This window comes from Lissotriton helveticus, chromosome 6 (genome assembly GCF_964261635.1).
Source record: "Lissotriton helveticus chromosome 6, aLisHel1.1, whole genome shotgun sequence".
In the NCBI taxonomy this organism is placed as follows: domain Eukaryota; kingdom Metazoa; phylum Chordata; class Amphibia; order Caudata; family Salamandridae; genus Lissotriton; species Lissotriton helveticus.
Window position 1 is genome coordinate 1,694,252,653 of NC_136067.1, and position 12,781 is coordinate 1,694,265,433.

Genomic DNA, 12,781 nt, shown 5'->3' on the forward strand with positions numbered 1-12,781 from the left:
TTGAAGAGCTGCTCGTAGGTTGTTACATTGCTACCCTTGATCCATCCCTCGAAGGCTCGGCTGAAATAGTTCACATATTCTATCCAGGTTGTACCCGGGATCCGGGTGCAGTTGCGGAACCTCTGGCGGTACATCTCGGGCGTTAGCCCATATCGACTGAGGAGGGCGGCCTTCATGTGGTCATAGGACGTCATTTGATGGTCCGGAAGCTGCAGCAGGGCATCCCGGCCTTCATTGACGAATCTCCCCCATAGACCGGCTCCCCAGTCACTTCGAGCGATCCGGTGGGCAGTCATGGCGATCTCGTAGGCCTTGAACCACTGCTGTATGTCGTCGTTCCGATAATATTCACGGACCACATCTTTGGGGATGTGGACCTTCTGTTCGGTAGTCCCTGGGGGGCGCGGTTGCTCGGGCACCCCTAGGTCTTTGTTCTGTTTGCGCATTTCTATCTCCGCCAGCTTGCACTCGTGTTTGTATGCCAGTCTTTTTTCTTCGAGTTCTCTCTGTCTCTGCTTTTCCTCTCGCTCTTCTTGGAGCCGTAAGTGTTCTAAGTTCATCTTTTGTTCTGCCAGTTTCAATTCTCCGTCTAATTTGAGCCGTGCCAACTCTAACTCGTGTAGTCTATTTTTCTCTCGTTCTCGGATCTCTTCCCGGGAGAGATCCGTTCTCCTTTCTTCCGTCAGAGTGGTGTTTGTCTCCGGGGCTTCGGGGTCCCGGGGTCCGGCGATATTTGTCTCTGCCCAGGATTCTAGGGCGTGTTTGAAGTCCTCTTTCGTGCTCAGACCGGTGGTGACAATGCCTAGTTCTATGCAAAATTGTTTTAGCTCTCGGTGGTTGTACTCTTCCAGTTTTTCCATCTGGAATTTCTCTGCAGATCCGCTCTCTCTGGTCGTCATTGTGGATTAGTCGTAGGGTGAGTTACTCTCTGTACGGTTACGCGTTGGTTCGGATCGCGCCGCTGGCCACCAATGTTAGACAGGGACCTGGAGGGTCGGCCGAGCACAAGGGGAGAGGCCTCCGGTGAGGGCCGTCTCCAGCGATCGTACAGACAAGTAACTTCCCCCCCCACAGATGGACACCACACGAAGATCAGATTAACACCTTTTATAGGCAGTTCTGGAAGTAAGGTAGTACAATACAAGGAGGTCAGGACACGATGATCCTCTCAATTCTAGTCTCTAGTAGGGAAAGGGGGTAGCGGGACAGTCTTGGTACCGACTGGTACTGAGGTGAAACGGCGGTAGCTCACAATCCTCGAGCTCGGTGTTCGGACGGGTCGGACCGCGGCAGCGCCAGCAGGTCCCGAAGAGGTCGTAGATGGCAACGGGCCGCGGCAGCGCCAGCAGGTCCCAACGAGGATGACGGTTACAACGTGCCGCGGCAGCGCCAGCAGGTCCCACGAGGATGAAGGTTGCAGAAGGCCGCGGCAGCGCCAGCAGGCAGGGCGATAGTTCACAAGGCAGGGCTGCAGCAGCGCCAGCAGTCCGTCAAGGATGAGTTCTTCTCGGTGTCTCTCGACTCCAGGATACAACTGCCCTCCTGCTCTGGGGCTGCCTCAGTTATAGGTCTGGCGCCCTTTGATGTCCGGACCCTCGCACTGGGAGGTCGGGAGGTCCGGGATGAGGGAGTCCAGACACCCAGCAGGGGGGTGGAGCCAGCACCCGGGGAGGCTGGGGGCGATCGGCACCTGGAGGGGGGAGAGCCATCGACACTTCTTTCTCCCATTAGCCTGCCAAGTGGTCCGTTCACCTCCTGGGTGGATGGTGGTGCCGGGATGGCGGGGCCTGGCCAGGTCCAGGGTTGGGGTCGAGCTGAGGCCACGCGGCCGCGTGGTGCAGTGTCCAAGATGGCGGCTGGGCCGGGCAATGGGGCTGACGGGGGCCCGGGCCCGTGACACAGAGACATCCGGGAGCAGGCGTCCCGGAGGGGACGGGTTGCGGGTTGCTTCTGCGGGTAGCCCCCGGAGAGCCGGTGTCTGGGCCCTGTCATGCGGGGAGGGAGCGAGCCCTTCGTGGGGCCTGTCCAACACGTGGTAAAGGCATGCGTGGTAAAGGAATGCATTGTTCAGATGCATTTGTGGTTAGGGCAGCGTTGTAGAGGCACACATGGTTAAGCCATGAGTGTCTCTATCATACTGCCATTCCCATGAAGCCACCCATTGTTTGTGGCGCATTCACAGATTACAAAGTGTTGTAAATCTGGTAATGTGTCAAAACGCTATGCCTCCCAGACTCAGACGTAACAAGGAAAAATATCTTTATTCCTCTTCTTTATTTCGTTTTTCTATGAGTGATGTATTCCACAGCACACATCAAAAGGAAATGCTTTTAATGATTGTTTTTGTGCAGGAAGGTGGCCCTTTCAGCACAAAAACAATCCTGCTTGTAATGCTTTGCGTTGGCACTTAGTAGCATACAGTGTGCCAGTGCAAGGAAGCAGCCGAAATGTGCCATATCTCTGTGAATATGGGGCATTTCTAAAGGCTCCCTTTCGTGCAACATGGTGCAGCAAGTTGCCTTTCTGTGCTGTGTGAAATTTTAGTGAACCTATGCCCCAGGTGTTTACCTGTTCTAATAAAGGCAATTAATTATGTGCTGTATTTTCTTATTCTTAACTTTCAGATTTTTTTTATTGATGTCTATATTTTGTGGTTCTTATTTCTAAAAGAACACAATACTGGTAAATGTTTGCTTATCTGCTTGGCAAATTTACAACACCAAATCTATTACTGTGAAGCTCCGTAGCATTTGTTTTCAACTACCCCATATAGTGTTAGAAAGAAATTCCAGTATTGCCACATTTTCAGGGAGCATCGCTTTCCAGAAATTCAGCTGACAAACTCATATCCATCACCTGCTACTCTCCACTCCACCTGGTTGTGCCACATCACAAAATACATCAATGCTCCTTTCAGAAGAAGCTAGCAAAATATAATTTGCATGAATATGAATGAAGACTTGCTGACCAAATTGCAATTCCTATCCTGTGCTGTTTGTCTTGTGGTAATTCCAGGAAATAGTAATGAGACCAACTGGCAATGGACGTGCCACAAAAGTCTTTCACGCACAGGATTATGTTCCCACTACATTATGTTACCTAATGTGCATGACAAACCGAATAAGCAACTCTGTACCTAAGCAGAACTAGCCAGAGTATTGCAGAAAGAGGCTCCTTCAAGTGTTCCACTACACTCAGAGGGCCTGTAACTTCATTACACTTACCATTTTTACTTGCGGCAAGATATGAATATAGTGATCTGTCGTTCACCCCTTTCTTAGATCTTCTGAGAAAAGGGTAATCCCTTCCGGAAGGCACACTTTGTCCCAGTGTAAAATGTAAAATGGGGGGGGGGGAGAGAGAGAAAGAGAGAGAGAGAGAGAGAGAGAGAGAGAGAGAGAGAGAGAGAGAGAGAGAGAGAGAGAGAGAGAGAGAATGATTTCCACAAGGGGTCGCCCTTTCCTCAGAGAACCTTTGAAAGAGGTGTAAAAACCTTCTAAAGGCAGCCCGTCACAGCTTGCGCTGCCCTGCTGCACCGATCAAAGACTTTATATACTGGTAGAACAGACACAGGAATGGTCTGTTCTATGAATAGGAACCACCTGAGAAGAATGGATTGGACCCAGAACAGGAGGCACCTGACAGGAAGGAACTGGTCTCAGAAATAGTTAAACTGATATGGTCTTCATGTTGGATAGACGCCTTACAATGGAGTTAGTGTTTGTTTGGCCTCTGAAAGTGTTCTGCATGAGGCTTAGCCATACAAGCCAATTCAGTTGCTGGCCTGGAACAGTAACAGCTTCCCACATCTTAGCTGACCAACAAAACCACAGAAACAGACTCATTGCTAATGGTGACACTTTGGGGAACATGCACAGGGGACACCTGGATTTTTTTTTAAGAGTCCGTTCTTGGGAAATTAACGTCTCTTTAGGATTTTTCTGGATGAAGCATCGACAAAGGGCCAAAGGTCAACTGAAAAAAAGGCTAGTGCACGTCATTATAATGGATCAGGGATGGCGACATTACATTTTTAGGACAAACACCTACAATAGACAGAGATTTAGCCCCTCAAAAAAATCAAATAGTTATTTTATCGAAATGTAAAAATCAAGAAACAGCGAACTGCTGACTTCGGTTTGTGAGCCAGTAAGTTGCAGTTTTAAAGAAGTTGAGTGAACAGACAATATTGTGAAAGGCAGTTTAGAAATATGAAACATATTCGGCTTGCTAAAAGTCTGTTAAATGACGGACATGCAAATTATTTTGCCAAGATCTTCTGAATGCCGGAAAGATCTTCTGAATGCTGGTACATCTTGAAAGGAAGCAGACAACTCTAATTATGCCGTTGAGTAGCAGACATTTATTCAGGACTGCATTAGAGTATAGACCGTTCTAAAATCTAAATAGTTTCTGACAGCCTTCTCTGATTCCCTTTCTCGTAGAAAATCAAAAAATTATTGGAGCCGCAAACTTGTAATCTAAAATGAACTTGGCATTGTTTCCATTTCGAAACCTTAACATAAAACTCGTAAGACTATAGTTCTCAAAACTATGTAATTTATTGAAGATTCTGTAATCCTTACTTGTACCAAGCTAGAGCTAGAGCACATCTTTAGTGCTGAAATGCAATAATAATGGTAAAGTGGCTCAACTACTTTGAATTGTATTTCTTTGAAACCATTTCATTTGTTGTCATCTCCACTTGTTCAAAGCAATATTGTATAAAGTCGGGGAACAAAATCAAAATAAATGAGTGTTCCTCATTTTGCAGATTTCTAGAGGAAAAGTGGGTTCCAGAGTGTAAGTCATTTTTCTCTTGAACAAATTGGGACCATTCCCTAGTTTGTGAAAATGAAATGTATGAAGGGAGTCCCTATAACATATTTACCCAAAGGCGATATATTTAGCACAAAGGGGCATATTTACAAGCCCCTAAAGCCTTTTTTAAAGACCTTGTGATGGCGATACGGGCTTCGCCTTATTTACAAGGTAGTGTTAAGCCACTTAACGTTGCTTAAGGCTGCCTTGTAAATAAGACCCCCTTTTACGCTACACTTAGCGTGAAAGGGGAGAGCAATGGGTGTTACTGTCGGTGTTCCATCACAACACCCATTGATTTTGACGCTGCCCCATATTTACAAGGGTGGCGTAAGAATGGGACAACGCCAAAATTAGGACCCGGGAAAACCTGGTCTTACCTTGGTGCAATGACTAGAAATGTTTAATTTTTCCTCGTTTTTGCTGTTTCCATGTGTGCTGTGTTGTGCAGCACATATGGAACCAGCAAAACGCCTTTGATTGTTTATGTGCAGCAAGTTGTTCCTTCCTGCACATAGACAATCATAATAAAAAAATGACGTTTACAACTTCTATGTGTACTGCATTCAGCAGCACACATAGACGTTTCAAATTGCCATTTAGATTGTTTATGTGCAGGAAGGGACACCTTCCTGTGCATAAACAAGGGTATCTGTGTTGGTGCTAGGCAGCAAACTTTAGCGCTAGCCCAGGGGGAAACGCAGGGCGGCACCACATTCTTGTAAATATGGTGCAGTCCTGCATTTCTAAAGTGACGGAGCATGTCGTTAGCCTTCTTGGCTTAACAACATGTTTCTTCACTTTGATTGTAAAAATGCCCCAAAGTTTTCCGTTAACATATATTCCCCTATTATAAGATGAATATTGCACCAATCATTCCACTGTCTAGACAGTCTAAAAGTGACAGTTGCACCACCTGATCAGTGCAGAACTGTTATGTTTCAATTGAGAGATGGGAAGAATGTTGGTACAAAATTACTCTAGTGCCAATGCAATTTATGGGATTCGCAACTGTTTTGTAAATTTGAAGCAATGCAATGTATACAGTGCAGCAATGGTGGTGGCCAGTGGTGTGAGAACCAATGTAATCCTTACAATCGATATAACAAAATGGTGCTGAGTTCAAGTATGAAGCAATTAGGCTTGTGCTGTAATGGCTGCTTCATACCTCTGATGAGACAAGCAATCTTTTGTGATTGTCTGATCTAATTTCAGGTTGGGGTATATCCAAATCCTAATCCACATTAATAGGGGACTTGGAGCTAAAAGTTCTGAAAAATACCCAGCACCTGTCTGTTTGTGGATAATATAGGAGGCCTTAAATTGGGGACAGAGTCGGCTGTTAGGGAACGGTGGCGGGGAACGTTGGGGGTTAAAAAAAAAAAACTTGCCTGCCGGTCGCCATCATCAGCTGCTACCTCTCCTCCAACGCAGGAACAAGGAAGCACATAGGCTCACAGACTCCCCAGGCTAATTACGACGCTACGTTACAGCAGCGTTGTGATTGGTCTATGCGCCATTGTTCGGCGGCCAGAGAGGGACTGGAAGGCTATGTATGTTCTCCACCCAGGCTGTACAATCCAGCTGTCGGGAACATGTAAAGTGCGCATGACGGTTTGGCTGGCCGAGAGCCTGAACAAACCGTCATGTGCACTTAAGGTGCAGCAACCCCTCCCCCTCTCTCTGGGTAACTGGAGACCAGCTCCTCCCTTGCCTGCCTGCAAGTGCAATACTAAAAATAAAATGATAAGAACGTTCTGTTATTAACATTTCATTTTTTCTTTACACTGCTTTAAAGCAGTGGGGCCACAGTCCTCCACCTTAGCGGAGGAGCTGCTGCTTATTGAGGGACTGAGAGTAGACATCTAATGAATTTGTTCTCCACTGTCTGTAATTCCTTAGCCTCCTTATTGCCCCAAATGCCGCTCCTCTAATTAGCCACAGAGATACATTTAGATTGGCAAACTTTAACCAGAGTTCAGTTTACACAAGTTCAGCGCCCAATCGACTGGTAAAATCAAAAACAGATGCTACAACCCTAGCCATTGCAATCCTTTTTGTGCTCCATAGCAAGGCCCAAGTACCCCTGGTAACTTAGTAGATTATTACCAATGAAGAAAGTTATATGATGGAGCAGACGTCTCATTTCATTTCGGTAGGGGTGCATCATAATCAAGTGTAGAGCGCACCCACATATAATCTTGTATTGTGTAAATGTAAGATGTTAGAATTGTGAATAGTATTAACCTAACTATGTGACATATTTTAGGTTACTGACAAGTAGTATGAAGCAGGAAACGTTAGCCTGAAGAACTCGTGTTGAGAAGTCTGACTCTACTCATGCACTAAATGTGTTTAGCAATGATATTTCTATCATTTGGTAAATGTGTTAGATGAAATGCAAAAGTGTTATGCAAATCCGTAATGCTTAAAGTGATGCATTCTTATGTTAGCTAAAGTTGTACGCATGAAATGCAAGCCCCTGACAAACGTAAGCTTTATAAATAATGGTATGTAATTCATATACACTGTGGAAGCTGTTCTTTCTCACTTTTTGCATGGCAGGTCGAAGGGCATTCATTAGGCAAAAGAAATGTCTGTTTTCGCAGCTAGGCAAGGAGAGAAAAAGTTAGTTACATGGATTGGAGGTGATAAAGGACGAAGTTTGGATTCAGATGAAAGAAGGCATGGGAATCAAGAAAGAATTGTTGCAAAGAATGTTCATGGAGAACACCATGGAAAAGTATTCTCATGACAGTACCCATTGTGGCGTAAGTGCAACAAGTGCATTATGAGAGCTCTACCTGAGGGTAACTGGTAGTTTTGAATCAGGGATAGTGCACACATTTTTCTTGCGTTCGGAGAGAATCTCAGAGTTCTTTCTCTTGTGATAGTGGCTTTATGCTGCTTGACCCATTTGATGGTGGGGAGGTTTCTTAAGACAACTTTACTCCTTATTTACAATGCTTGCTCAATAACGTAGGGATGTCATCTTAGCGATAATGTAAGGATAGATTTTTAAATTCTCGTTAGCAACCATCCCTCAATACAGGGAAATTTGGTCTCTTGCTTTTTGATTGCCTGCATCTTACTTCTTGAACTAATTCACAGTTTGAATTTGGTGCATAGCTTTGGTTTTACACCCTTGTGTTGAGGGGTATATATGTTGTTATTTTTAGCTTTATAATAAATCTAACTAACTTTCTTGGTGTGTCCATTGGTTATTATGTATCAAGGAGAGTTATTGTCCAACTGGCTCTGTATTAACTATTTTCTCCCCTTTACACTTTAATGGTGCTAAAAAGAACCATTGAAGTGTGTGTCTCTAGAAAAGATCTGGAACTAATGGGCCAGGCCCTTTCGTATACAAACTGCAAGACACAAAGTTAAAATTCCCAACCTGTGGTCTCTGCTTATCATCTCTGTGGAGTTGACGAAATGAGGATCGCTGAAGTTACTCTTTTGTGTTGTTTACAGCTCTACCAAACTGTACAATTGTGGCTGTAAGAATTTCATGAAAAATATTTAAGCACAATGTATTGCGACAAGTATTTATGTTCTGACTTTCCTGCAAATTTTTATTAAGATACATGTGTTGGGCAATGGCTACGAAACACATAGAGGGGTATAATTTCAGAAAGGGAGGCCAGTAACGATTCTGTAGGATTTCATAATGCAAGCGCAACGTCAAATGCTAAGTTGAGTTAAGATTACATAAGGCAGATCCCAAGATGCATATCTATTACAGGACTCCACGCCATCATGTATACAATCTACTCTGGGATTGAGGTGACCCAGGGCGGCCACTCTCGGAATTTGTGGCTTTGTAAGATAAAAGTCGAGGACTGCAATGTAGTGTTCTTCAGGACATGGAGCTATCTACTGTTGTTATGGAGAGAGCACTGTCCTTTCAAAGTGGCCCTTGGAAATTTGTGGATTTCCTGATCGGGTAATACTGAGAAGTAGAACTGGGACCGAGTCAGTTGCTTGTGTGGCTAATTCTGCAGACCTTCAGATATGCACCTGTCTGAAGATCTGCTAATTTTCCACTGATGGTGTTTTCGGAGGGTGTTACAGTCTAATGTGTGGTAGGCAACATAGAGTGAGGTTCCGTGATTTTGAACCAGACTCCATTTTGTTTGCGTTGCTCGAGATGCCATTTTATGTTGCCCTCACGTAGGCCTCGGAAGTAAACAAACGAACAAAGTTGCATGGGCTTCGTTGTCCATGTACATATTAACGTGCCCTTTCTGACTTGAGAGTGAACTGCAGGACGCTGACCTCTTCACTTGAAACTGACCCTTCACGAAGCCAATTTCCCTTGGTTTGATTCTTGTCTGAGATTGCCAATCAATGTTCAGGACCTCATTAACTTTTAGTTTTAGTTTCCTTGCACATATCTTATCCTAATCAGCATCTGAATTGTTTCTTTCCTTACGACTTTTCATTACATGGGTAGTGCTTTCAATTATGACTTTGGGCGTGTCCCTGGCGCCACTGGGTTCTAAAACCCGGTTCTTCAGTTGGCGCCCATCGATGGGGCGACTTCAGCGGTGCCGGTCCAAGCCCGAGGATCGTGAGGAGCCACGTGAGGAAATTCTGGAGGAAGGCCGCCACTTCATTGACCCCTGCATGTCGACGTGGACCGAAGGTCTTTTCTGCGAGGCTTCCCGCTTTCCGACGGCTACGAAGGACTGCTGCCCTGACTGTTGCCCTGTCTTGGACCCTTGATTGATCCTTTGTAGAGCGAGACGATAGACGGTCTTCTGGTGGCGTGACAGATATTTGGTTAAGTATAAGTGGGTCGCTCCAATGACTTTATTTTGGTTCTTGGTTTTGATTTGATTTTTGCAAAAATCGAAGCCGAGGGGCTCGTATATTTACGAGTGTATCGATAGTTGATGACCCCTTGAAGTTTGAAGCTAGATTAGTGAGCTATAAGATGCCTGGTCTTAGCAAAATTAGGAAATGGTTTAGTTGTGGTTGCAACAGGGATTCCCGATTGGATGATTCGTGTCCGATACCTCCGGTTGGAACTCTGACTTACGAGCTCTATTCAAAACACGGAGTGGGTCCTATTACTTATAATGAAGTATGGGTCTGCTACACTAGGAAGGATGGTGTCTTACGATGGCCCCAACATGGTAGTTTTGAAGTAAATATTTTAGATAATCTGGAAGTTGCGCTATTTAAGAAGAAAGCCCGGGCGGCAATGTTTGACTCTTTCCGCCTTTGGCGAAAGGAAGCCAAACAGCGAGAAATTAAGCAAGCAAAGAGAGATAGGAAAGATAAGAATATGTCAGTACTACAAGCTGCTAGGCAGTTTAAGTCAGATGAGGAAGATCGAGTGAGTGAAGTTTCAGATAGACAGCGTTGCATGGAGATAGATAAATGTTATCCGGCCTTGCCGTCTTCTCCTCCGAAAGTGACTGAAGACCCTGAAAAAGATCCTTTGATGTCTCATTTACTGAGATTGCCACCCCCTTATGTGCAGGGTGCTACTGCGCCTCCATTACCCCCGGTTGTTCCACCCTTTGTTGTTCAACCTCCTGCTTTTGTTCAGCCACTCGGTACTCCACAGATGGTTTTACCTCCTACTGTGCAACCCCCTCTAGGGTCGCCAGCTTTGCTACAAGCTGTGCCTCAAACTCCTTTGCCTTCTACTCCTGCATCTCCGACTTCTACTGTTCTTGTCCCTACACCTCTTTTGCCTCAAAATACTTATTCTCCTGTTCTTATGTCTGCTTCTTCTCCTTATGCTCGAAAACGAATGACTGAGACTGTTGCTAATCTGTTGTCTCCATTGTTTGGGCCACTGAATATGACCCCAGTTTCGGTAAGAAAGCAGAGTCGTAGTCAGCTTCCTAGTTCCGAAGAGCGAGCAGTGTTGGATTTGTTGGCTCGTAGATGGATTTTAAATGCTTCTAGGTATAATTTGCCAGCAGTTATGGATGTTTTCTTTCAGTGGAAGCCACCTAAGCAAAGGTATGTTTTTGATGTAATGTGTGCCTTTTTGAGGCAGGAATGGGAAGATAATGAGTTGGGTCCGATTCCGCAGGAAGTGCTTGATGTTCAGTCAGAGTTTGCGACAGGGGCGATAGTGGAATCTGATGTTACAGCGGCTGTAGAGACGATACTTGCCTTCAGGTCTAGATTACCGCCTCAGCCATTGTATGAACCTGATCCATCTGTTAGGAGGAAAGTGAAGCAGTATCCTATGAGAGAGGTTCCCCCTGTCTGGAGAGAGGCAGTTCAGGCTGATGTTAATCAGGGTATTCAGGCTGCAGAAGCCCATTTTCAGCGAGTGTGGGTACATGTTCCTTGGGAGCGAGCAGAGGTCTTAACTCTTAAGCAGACCTTACCTGACCACCGTAAGAATCCTGCTGGTTATTACAAGGAGTTGTCTCAGACAGTTGAAGCATGTATTATGAATTTAGCTGACATAGATATGTTAATGGGTAATGTAGTTCCTCAACCTTTGTGGGTGAAGATTCGTCATGAGAATCATGCGGCAGAATTAGGAGATACGTGGGCTAATATTGTTGCTGCAGATGGTCGACAGGTTGGAGGTGCCAAACCTGAGCCCTTAGTTGCAGAATTACCTGGTAGGATTATTAATCTAATGAAAACTATGATGCCTGCTTTACGAGTGAATTGGGACATGTTAGCAGCATGCAAACAAAAGAAAGACGAGAGTGTGTCTGATTTCTTCACTAGGTTTGAAGAAACGTTTATTGATCATAGTGGTCAGGACATGAGTACGGAAGGTGGTCAAAGGTTGTTCATGGACAAATTTGTCTTTAATTTGCTTCCCGAACTTTCTAATAAGTTAAAGGACTCTGAGAGTTCATGGGCTCTTTCTTCGTCGGCCCAGATATTGGCTACTGCCCAATATTATGAGAATAGGGATAAAGATGAGAAGGATAAAGCAGAGAAGAAAACGAAAGATCGAAAGACGAAAGTTTTTTGCAGCAAGCTTATCCGCCTCGTCAGAATCAGCCTCAGTTTCAGCAACCTCCACAGTTTCAGAGATTGTTACAGAAACGTGAGCCTTACGCTCCGCGATTCTTTCCTGGTCCTAATCAGTGTGCTTATTGCAGAGAGGAAGGTCATTTTAAGAATAGTTGCCCGGCTCTGTTACAGCGTGCGAATGGCGTGTCTGGTCAGAGAGGTCGTGGTGGTTTTCAGCAAGTTCCTAGGGGTAGGGGACGTGGTGTGTTACCCCAGAATGAGCGTTCCTCTTCCCTACAGAATTCTGCGAATTATTTTGACAGACAGAATGTTCCGAGTGGTCAATCTGCACAGTACTATGTTGATGATTATTATATCGAGAGTGAGAGTGCTGGTTATAATGATAGTTAGGACAGCCATGGGCAAAGAGAGGGAGTAGTGTCAGTTCCAGTAGACCAGAGTGGACCTTATGTTGAAGTGACTACATCAGGTGTGACAGAACCTTTTCTTTTGGATACTGGTGCGACAAAGAGTTCTATTATGCACTCTAAACTTCCTGGCGCACCTTTGTCTGGCTTGACCAATGTTTCCGTAGGATTTTCAGGCGCCCCAGTTTGTAACCCGATTTCTAATCCTTTGCCCCTTTCTATTGGTCCTTGTGAATTGTAAGCTCCTCTTATTTTGACGACTGGTTGTAATGAGAATCTGTTGGGTTTGGACTTGCTGAAAAGATTGTATGCGACATTACATTGTTCTCCTTTGGGAGTACATCTTACCCTAGGTAAGAAAGTGATTTCTCCGATGTATTTGTCTAAAGATTGTCTTCCACTGGAATTGCGTTCTCTTCCTGATACACTTTGGGCTACAGGTCCCAATGATGTTGGTCTTTTGCAGATTCCACCTTATGTTGTCACCCTCAAATCGAATGCTAGGCTACCTCGTATTCCCCAATATAAAATCTCTAGTGATGGCGAGAGAGCTCTTCTAGCGTTCGTCTAGGATTTGGTTG